Source organism: Danio aesculapii, chromosome 4 (assembly GCF_903798145.1).
Source record: "Danio aesculapii chromosome 4, fDanAes4.1, whole genome shotgun sequence".
Lineage (NCBI taxonomy): Eukaryota > Metazoa > Chordata > Actinopteri > Cypriniformes > Danionidae > Danio > Danio aesculapii.
Genome location: NC_079438.1, coordinates 28,578,056 through 28,589,251, shown reverse-complemented (window position 1 = coordinate 28,589,251; position 11,196 = coordinate 28,578,056).

Sequence of the window (11,196 nt, the reverse complement as noted above, 5' to 3'; positions counted from 1 at the left end):
CCAGTTAGGGCTCTGGATACATATGTTAACCGGGTTATCAACTGGAGAAAGAGTGAGCAGTTACTGGTCTGCTTCGGACCCTCAACGAGGGGGAGACCGGCGAACAAGCAAACAATAAGTAATTGTATAGTTGAGACTATCTCAGTTACCTATCAGGCTGCTGGACGTCCCGCACCTAAATTTAAGGCCCACTCCACAAGGGCTGTAGGGGCCTCCAAAGCTTCTATTTCGGGCTCTGCCCTTTCTGACATTTGTTTGGCGGCAGGATGGTCGACGCCACATACATTTGTGCGTCATTATCAACTCGATGTAGACCCCTCACCAGGGTCCTCTGTTCTCACTGCGTAGTGTGCGTTCACAGTCAGCAGTGAATCTGGCCTAGTGGGTATTGCGTTCCCCTAGCGTTCTGGTTAGACGCAGTGTTGAAGTTCCCTAAAAGGGGAATGTCTCAGGTTACGTATGTAACCACAGTTCCCCGAGAGGGAACGAGACACTGCGTCTTCCGCCATACTCTCTTCTGCCTGTTACTTCTTTCAAGCAAATTTGAAGTTAACACTGAATGCTCAGTGCAGGCTTTTATACTCTCTGGTCTGACGACACTGCTTAATTACATTAGATTGATTTCACATGTGCTCCAAGACGCGTATAAAAGAGGTGTTCCCCTAGCGTTCTGGTTAGACGCAGTGTCTCGTTCCCTCTCGGGGAACTATGGTTACATACGTAACATGAGACGGTTTCAGTGTTATTTAAAATATGAAATTTTTGTAAATATGAAATCATCCAAACGTGTGTCTTTCCATACTATCTAAGAGGGGACCTTTTTGGTTTTGGGGTCAAAACTTTGCTTTACTGCTTTGCAAATCTTTATTTTGCTCAATTATATGATGTGATATGAATGTCATTTTAACATTGGCACATTTAGTGAAGCAACTTTTTAAATCAGTAATCAATTTTGAGTTTTGACCTTTACATGTGTGCTAGTGTCAGGTTTGAATCTACTACACCAGATATTTATATGAGAATCAACAGAAAACTGTGGAAAGCAGAAAACATAGTGTGTATTTAGTTCAAACTGCTCATTTGACATTAACAGGTTAACCTGTGTGGAAATGACCAATAGTAGTAAATTTGTTCAAAAAGATTTTGGTCTCCTGTCAGCTGGCGAACAATGCCAATTCCATTTATTTGTCATTTCTTGTCTCACAAACACAATTTAAAGATTTTGGAGCTTAAATCTCAATATTTGTTTTACTGCAGAATATATATATATATATATTTTTTCAGTGGATTACAAAGGTTTTGTTGTGGAGTGAAGGGCTGAATTACTTAATTGTGTTTAGTGTCATTTTAGTGGTTAAGTGTTAGTGTTAGGTTAGATTAATTGCATTTAATCTTTGTTTACATTTATTTAAAATAAAAGGGAAAAAAGGGGCGGTGTGTTTTATGTCAATAGCAGGTATTTACTATAACTTTCAACATTGTTGTTTCAGAGATACTCAAAAACTGTATATAAATTAAGTAAAATCATCCAAACATGAATCATTCCTTACTATCTACACGCCAACAAGAAAGGTTGTGCACTTTACATAATATATTTATATTTGGTTTATATAAAATAATTGTCTTTGTTGACTTGAAATGTTTTTTTCTATTAAGGTCCACGTAAATATGTCTTAACCTACAAAATCCAAATGTGTTGTCTAACCACAAACCATTTATGTTAAGTGAACATGTCTTACATCCACATGGTGGCAGTATAATGCGACCAACAGCCATGAATCTCCAAAAAAAAAGAAGAAGAGCAAATTGCATCAGATTGGTCAGAATATGTATGCGCAAAGCTTTTCCATCGGTTGGCTTTGACAGAGGGAAGTCTTACTTTCAACGACTGGAAAATGTAGGAACTCGTTGCAAATCCACAAAAAAATGCATCAAATACTGATTGTTAAAGTTCTTACTGTAGTATTTCTCACACACGTTACGTGAGATCTGCTTCCTGAGGCAGCCGAGGGTGGCGATTGCTGACAGGCACGTGGGAATGGTGGGCGGGGAGGATTAGCCTTAAAGGGCCAGTAGAAAAAAAACAGCAAAACCTTTTTTCCAGCTATAATATAGACACCTCAAACAGCTATAATAAATAATCTGATGGGTGTTTTGAGCTGAAACTTTACAGACACATTCTGGGGACACAAAAGACTTATATTAAATATGAAAAAAGGGGTAACCTATGTGCCCTTTAAGTATTCTATAGTCTTTGATTCAGATTAAAGTGCAATTTAAAGACTTAACTAGGTTATGTTAACTAGGAAAGTTGGAATAGTTAGTCAAGTTATTGTATAACTTGTTTTTTTGTGTAGACAATCAAAAAATACACAGTACATATTTCTGAAAGGAGGCTAATAACACTAACTTAAAATTGTTTTTTATGAAAATTAAAAACTGATTTTATTCAAGAAGTAAACTATAAGTAACATAGTCAAATTTATAATAATTAAAACTTATTATGACTCCAGCCGCGTGTCAGAACAATTATTAGAGAAGACGCTTCAATCGCAGTTTGTGGACGTTAAATCAGGTTTATTTAGTACATTAACATAACAGATATTCATACAGCAGTGGAGATTACCAGTATCATGTCACATATGCGTGCAAAGCTTAACGCGCTGTCTCTTTCTCTCGCTCTCTCTCTGTGTGTGTATGTGTGTGCGCTATGTATTTTTGTGTCCTTGCTGTGCGTGAACTTTGTAATGACATTGTGTGTGACTCATTGTTGCAAATCCACAAAAAATGCATCAAATACTGATTATTAAAGTTCTTACTGTAGTATTTCTCACACACATTTTGTAAGATCTGCTTCCTGAGGCAGCTGAGGGTGGCGATTGCTGACAGGCACGTGAGAACGGTGGGCGGGGAGGACTAGCCTTAAAGGGCCAGTACATAAAAACAGCAAAACCTTTTTTCCAGCTATAATATAGACACTTCAAACAGCTCTAATAAATAATCTGATGGGTGTTTTGAGCTGAAACTTTACAGACACATTCTGGAGACACAAAAGACTTATATTAAATATGAAAAAAAGGGGTAACCTATGTGCCCTTTAAGGTAAGGAAAGAATAATAGGGAGCTCCTGCTGGAGTAATCTGTTTTACCACATATTTGTATAATTTTACAATTCTGCACATTGTGAATGGTTGGGAGAAACACAAGTTCTTATAATCCCAGTTTACATTGATATTACACATTGTTTAGGTTTGTTGCTAAATTACAAACAATCGTGCTACAACAACAAAACCATCACAAATGCAATACCAGAGGTATATATATATATATATGTGTGTGTGTGTGTGTGTGTGTGTGTGTTACCATTGATGGTAATTAAAATCACTGCTTTGCCTGGAACCACAGTGAAGTTTGTGCCTTGACAGGAGCAGTGTGCCACCTTCACAGTTGGCAATATGAAAGCTGGTAAAAAGTGACAAAAATATTATTTTAGACAATGTATAACTGGCTGCAGACACACATGGACAGCAAAATTGGGGTGTTTGTGAGCACATACCTTCCTTATAGATGCAATATCCAAATATCCATCTTCCCCTTTGACAACATGTGAGGTTGGAGGAATGGCTTCCAAAAATCCATGAACACATTCTCTGTTGTGGAGTGACTGTTTTTTGATGCAGTACATCACAGTCTCCACAGAACCACTCCACAGGAAGACACTCTTTGCACCTAATAAAAACAAACAAAAAAGAATCTAAGTTATTACATTTTTTAGATGTTAGTTTCAAATTTGTTTTATAAGACTGCATAGTAGCTCAGTGTTTAGCACTTGAATGACGAATAAAGAAATAAACCAAGAAAGTTCATATACACATGGTCCACAATTTATCATTGGTCAATTTATCATGCGGTCGTCCGTTTATTCCCAATTCAACATGAATGAAAACCAACCTAATAACAGCAGACTCGTGGCAAAGACAACACAAAGGATGACCAACGGCCTCTTTTTCAATAAGGCATTTGAGGTTGTATGGTCTTGCTTCTTTCCAGCGCTCTGATGCTTTCTGTTGCCGAAAAGACTAAGAATCTGCAGAGCTTCTTTGAGGGTCAGCAGGAAGGATATGATGTTAAAATGTCAGAAAGTATCTCCATGTTTTTTTCTGTACACAAAATAGAAGAAATTTAATTGAGCATCAATTCAAAGTCAAATGATCAATATTAAGAAAACACACTGCATGATTCAATGTCAAATGATCTTAAATCACAAAACGGTCTTCTTAAACCATCTAATGCGCTGCCAGTTTAGTCTAAGGAGTTTTTCTTTCATTTGAATAGATTACATATTTAAACCTAAATTCATCATTTTGATTTACCAAATTGCTCTTGAGGATTTAGTTTTGCTGAGGGTACAGTAAGTGGAATCTCCACACTTGATGACACTGAGCACTCAACAGGGATGGGTGTGACTGTAAAACATTACATAGAAAAATAACACGTTATTGTAGGATATCCCTGCATTTATTGTGTTGTGTCTTTACTCAAACAATTTATAAAATCATACATTTCAGATACATACTTTGCAATGTATTCTACTTTAGTATAGAAAACACTACTGAAAGGTTTTTTTTTTGCTTTTTAATTTCTTTTTACAATTGGAATTGAGATATAACCTGTTGCTGAAGCATGGCGCCGTCCTCCTTGCCTCCCCCTTGGCTTGCCACGACCCATGTTCCCTTTTAGAGCCCTGTGGAGCGTCTTGTACAGAGCATGGATGTTTCCTCTCCACAGCTGCTGTCTGTGTTGCAGTGAATATTTCTGATATAATTTTTCCAAATTAAATTACCTCATTTGCCCATGTCAATAAGCATTATAAGATGTTAATTGTGTCATGCAATGTATATGGATGCAATCTTCAGCATTCTACATTCATTCATTTATTTACCTACCCTGGCTTCAGCTAGAATGTGGTCCAGCTTCATTTCAAGAGCCATTCGTCTTCCATCTTGGTAGTGAGGGTCCTGCAAGTCAACCTTATGTTTTGTGGACATTGCAACACAAACAGATACAGACAGATAGACAAACAGCCAGATGGACAATTATAACACACAAGCAGCGGTAGTAAGATAGATAGATAGATAGATAGATAGATAGATAGATAGATAGATAGATAGATAGATAGATAGATAGATAGATAGATAGATAGATAGATAGATAGATAGATGTTGGCTGTGTTTGTGCGTGTGTGTTGTGACAGAAGACTCGTTCGAGAAAATCTGCAAGGAGAGTAGAACATAGTAATTACTATTATTATTACATGTTAAAAGACATACAACATGGGCCTGAGGTTCCTGATCTCACATGTAAAGGAAGTGAGATCACCTTCAGCTGATAACAAACTAGATTTACCTTTTACTAGGAAGCATAACTGGTCATTTGATTATTTCATACTTTGAATCTCTGTACTAATAATGTCCAACGTTACACCTGTTGATATTAACGCAATGTATTGATTATAGCCAAACTCTAAAGACTTAAGGCCAAATGCATCGATGTACAGTCTTGAAATTATGTTAAATTATTAGTAGTTATGGCCATGATTGAAATGTTTTGTTTTTTACATTTTTGGACCGAAAGTAGTACGTCTTGGATTTCTTTTTCTTAATAGAGCTAGCTTTTACTTAAGTACCTAAGTTAACCAAGTTTAGCATGTTTCACAAGCCTACATTTTATTTAACTTTTGTCTATGATAAGATGTTAACCTATAATCGGGTTTTGATTTTTGCTTTAAAATGTACATGTCAGTTTAATGCTTGCAAAGAGAAAGGCATAAATGTAAACATTTCAACACAATCTCACGGCAATTCGTAACTTTTTGATTTAGTGGCTAATTCGTATGAATTCGTACGATCTAATTTCTGCAATTTAGTATGATTTGCTCATCCCCCAATGACGGTTGGGTTTAGGGGTGGGGTTAGGTGCCACGGCTCCTTTTTAAAATCGTACAATTTCGTAAGACTGAACTCGTACGAATTCGTACGAATTAGCAACTAAACTGATAAAACGTAAAATATTTACGTTTTCTTGTGAGATCAGGCTGAACATTTAGACATTATGCGATCATTATGAGTCGTGACTTACCTGAATGGAGCTCTGAGCGCAATGATGAGATGAATTAACGCTCGGAATGACCCATGAGGCGGAGGATGATGGGTAATGCTCATAAAAACACAAAATGTAATCTTTCCCTGCGATTTTTATCAGAGAATAGGGCAGAATATATGAAGGATTTGATTATTATGTGTGTGTATTCTACTGTTTTTACAGACTGTTTTTCTTGTTCTCTCTACTGTGTCTTTACACTGCAGAAATATGTGTGGGTATGCATATTCTGTTCATCTTATCTCGGTGTGGCTGGAACATTCCGTTCCTCTCCTTTGGGTGCGAAAAAGTCACTATCTGACTCGCTCACAGATGCGCGCATACCTACACGCACACATTCTCACGTATCCTGATTGTTGTAAGCTGTCTTTGTATCGTTGTTTCCCTCCTTCTATGATAATATTCTTTTGTGTTAGGGCTCAGCTGCAGGCAGACCCTCAATATGTATATAAGATTGCTCTTCCCTTCCTTGTGTCAGAATAAAATCATACTGAACCATTCAGCTGATTTTCTTCTCATCTTTTCCAAGCTTGGACGGTCTTGATGCAGACACTCACTGGTGATACAAAATACTAGAGTGAAGGGACCCGAGGAAAAAACGGATTTTCCTACAGTGATGAACACATTATTTTAAATAATCAAAAATGTCATTTTTTTTAAAGCTGAAAAAAGGATGGCTTTGGTCACTAAACGTACCTGCAACTATAGAATCATCCATAGTAGTTCATGGAGAGCAACATGTTTTCTAGAGTTTTCTTGCAACAGTTGTAAACATCACTCTCTTACACATACTCAATTCAATTCACCTTTATTTGTATAGCACTTTTACAATGTAGATTGTGTCAAAGCAGCTTCACATAGAAGATCATAGTAAATTGAAACAGTGTAGTTTAGTTTTTAGTGTTTAAGTTCAATTTAGTTTAGCTCAGTTCAGTGTGGTTTAATAATCACTACTGAGAGTCCAAACACTGAAGAGTAATCCATCGATGCGCAGCTCTACAAATCCTGCAGCTCTACAGATACTCAAGCAAGCAAATACTGAGATAAATATAGTCTACAGTACAAATATTAGTTGTGAATTAAAAGTTAGTCTGCTTTTATTAAAATGACAGAGAACATTTAAAAAGATAAATACATTACTTTTAAAATGCTATAAATTATTTTATAACCTTTAAAATAATTGTTGGATTTTATTTTACTATATATATATATATATATATATATATATATATATATATATATATATATATATATATATTTTTTTTTTTTTTTTTAAGTGATTAAAATACTGTACAGTTAGTTGCAATGCTATCAATGTTATCTCTTGCTTTATGATTTAATAAACTGTTAAAACCTGTGCTCTGTTGCATAAAGTAATTAAAGTTACCAAAAACTTACAATTTTGGAAGATAAAAATACTAACATGTCTTTAACACTTAAAGAACCTTACATATCCAAAGTAAATAGTAATTTAAACACTCCTAATGTAGTTGGTAGTTGATTAGACCAAGGCCCAAGCCCACCAAGCCATGCCCGACGGGAGATCACCTTTCCTGGGTCTACCTGTCGGGATGTCCCGTGCCTGGAAGTACGTGCCTGGCGCCAAATGCCTCTGACCTGCCATCAGGATTTTGGAGATGGCGTGAAATTGTGGACTTAATGAACCAGGTGGTCTAAGGCCAGGCTGGTCTGCCCGAGCAGGTGCATCCATTTACTGCAAGCCTTCGGCAACACATCCTAGCACAATGGGGGAAAAAGCAGGGGCTCTAAGGCCAGGCTGGTCTCCCCGAGCAGGTGCGTCTGTTTCCCGCAAGCCTTCGGCCACGCGTCCTGGCACGATGGAGAAAAAAGCAGGGGGTCTAAGGCCAGGTTGGTCTGCCCGAGCAGGTGCGTCTGTTTCCTGCAAGCCTTCAGCCGCGCTTCCTGGTTCAATGGCAAAAAAAGCAGGAGTCTATGGCCAAGCCGTCTGCCGAAGCAGCTGCGTCCATTTCCCGCGCGACCTGGTTAAATGGGAAAGAACCAGTGCGGCTATGGCCAGGCTGATCTGCCCAAGCAGGTACGTCCCACGAGCCTTCGGGATCTTTGAAACACAGTACATTGAGGTGGTGTAGAGGGTGGTGCCCCAGAGCTAGGTGGGTCACCAACGGAACTTCTGTCTAGCACGTGCTGTTGGCTAAGTCCATGGTACCTGGCTTAAGTATGGGGTGCCTGAGCATTACTGGGGAACAGGTGTCAATCAAGAGGACCCTGTGGGGCCGCCGATTGCCCCGGAAAGAGTGTGGGTCCCCAGGCAGAAGGGGTGTGACTTGTGTGTATTGAGATCAGTGGTTCCAGCTCCCCCTAACGTGGACCCTGGCCCCCCGGGATTGGTGTGGGTCCCCGGGCAAGCTTTGGTCAAGTGAGAGCTAGTGCAGTGAGTCTGGGGGGTGGTGGGTCTTTCTAGCGAGCATCTGGTCAGTGGTGCCGGGGTGACAGGCTGGCCCCGGTTTAATGGTTGTTTAATGATTTGGTTCCAGAAGCCATGAAAAGGCTCACACAGCTGGCGCTGCCCCGAAAAAGTGCGTGTTCGATCGGGTTCTACAATCCCCTTTGAAAAGGGAAAAGCTGCACAAAAGCTCCCACGGCTGGCGCAGTAAAGCTGCCCAAATGGTGCGTGTGTTCGATGGGGTTCTACGATACCCTTTAAAAAGGAAAAAGCCGTGCAAAAGCTCTCACGGCTGGTGCAGTAAAGCTGCCCAAAACGATGCATGTTTGATGGGGCTCATACCATCCCTTTGTGGGAAAGAAAAAGAAAAAGGCCATGCAAAAGCTCCCATGGCTGGCGCAGTAAAGCTGCCCATAACGGTGCGTTGTTCCTTGGACACCCATGGTTCCTTTGAATGGGGGTTGGGGAAATCCCCCAAAAGTTGTAACAGCTTATACATGCGTTGGACCAAAGGGATCTTGAAGGTATCGGTTTACACCCCTGGTGCGGGGGGGTGTCTTCCCCTTAAAGAAGAGTCACCAGCATCATTATTATAAATGATGAAATGATCTTCTCCTTTTTCTAATTTCATCGCCATGCTTTTCCCAACTCCATCCTCAAATATGACTTTTTCTTTTTCATATGTACCTCTTTTGATTAAAATCGCTACTCCACAACCCAGTTTATCCTCTCCATTGTTAAAATATATTTGACCATCCCATTTGCTTTGAACCATTTTAACACTTTCATTTTTCCAATTTGTTTCTTGCAAAACAATCACATCAGCTTCTTTACATAACACCAACATTTTTTCAAATTTCTCCACATTCAATAAACCTCTTGCATTCCACGATAAAATGTTAAAAAACATGATAAAAGATATTAAAATATTAAAACCAACCATTATTTTTAGTCTCCTCCTCTACCTCTGCATACCCACTTTTTTCACTCAACCAACAGCCCCTTCCATAAAAAGAAACACACATTAAAATCATGTTAAAATAGATAAAATGGTTAAAAAACATTATTTCTCATCATCTTCTTCCAGCCCTCTTAACACTTCATACCTATTAACGTTTTTTACTCGCACCTTTGTCATCATCTTTTTTCTTGCACTGTCCACATTTGGTTTTACCTTTATTGTTCTTCTTCTTATTAGTCCTCTTTCCACTTTGTTCTTCTCTACATAATCTGTCCTTTGTTCTTCATCACTTTCCATTCCTTCACCTTGATCAGTCTTACTTTGTTCATCGTTTTCCACCATATTTAAAAAGTTTTTAAAACTGTCAGTTATTTCCATTTGTGTCCACTGTTCTTGTTCTGATGTCTGTTTTTCTTCTTCTTCATCCCTTATAATGTTTGTTTCCTCCTCCATTACCTTTGTTGTTGATTCTTCTCCTTAATTGTTTCTTTCATGCACCTGTCCGTCTACTTGATCTTCTCCTCCTCCTTCCTGTCCTTCCATCCAACATTCACACTTGTTTAAAAATTGTTTACATTCTGGGCATTTGACAGTATTACAACTCCTTGCAAAGTGTCCCTTTTCTTCGCATTTATAGCACTTAAAATCTGGGCAATCCATTAGCAAGTGTTCAGGGCTCATGCACAGCCTACAGGTCTTCACTTGATGGCTGTGCATTACCCTGAAGTACTGCGGCCCTTCTGCTGTTTCCAGCTTTGTGCTATATGGCAATGATGCCACCTCCTTAGGGAATCTCACTTTTAGGAACCTTGTTCCGTCCTCAATGTCAGTGCCAGTGTAAACCCTTCTTTTTATTTTTGATATGGGATAAACTCCCCATCCTTCTAATTTTTCTAAAATTTCTCTATCATCAAGATAGACGGGCAGGTGCATGAAAGAAACAACATAATCCCTGTTTTGCAGCTTTTTGATTTCACAGTTCACTCCCTTAATCAACAGTCCATCAAGCAATTCCTCACATGTTTCTTCCTTCTCCATAGTTAGTTCAAACTCTTTTCCTTGTCTTGGTCTCAAAGCCAGAATTTTCCCTTGACCACACTTGTCTGTCACTGCGTTAATGATGTCCACAGCTCTTACCTCATTGACTTCTTCTGTGTTTACTATTACCGTTGCTTCTTTTAAATACTTTCTTCCACCAAGTTGGTTTTTCCTTTGTCCAGCTCGTTGTTTATTGTCCAGTCCATTGTCGTTAACCATTCTTGTTCCTCCGTCCAGTCCAGTTTCGTTTGCCATGAGTGTCTCTGCATCCAGTCCAGTTTCGTTTGCCAAAAATCCGTCCATTTTATGCCCAGTAAAGTGCAAAAAACAAAAACAACAAACCACCCTCCAGTCAGCGGGATGCTGCTGTCAGGTGGTTTAAAAAAACAAAAACACAAAATCAAACTCTAATTCAGTCCACAAAAACAAACACAAAACAAAAATACTAAAATGGAGGAGAGCCTTTCTCTCCAAACTGCAGCCGATCACTTCCTGTATCGCTCACTAGTGTCCTCTAGTGTTCCCAGGGTGGTATGGCCGTAAGCGAGAGCAGCTGTCAAGAGTTGACACAGCACCGACAGAAACTAGCCCTTAGCCAATCAATAGTTTACCT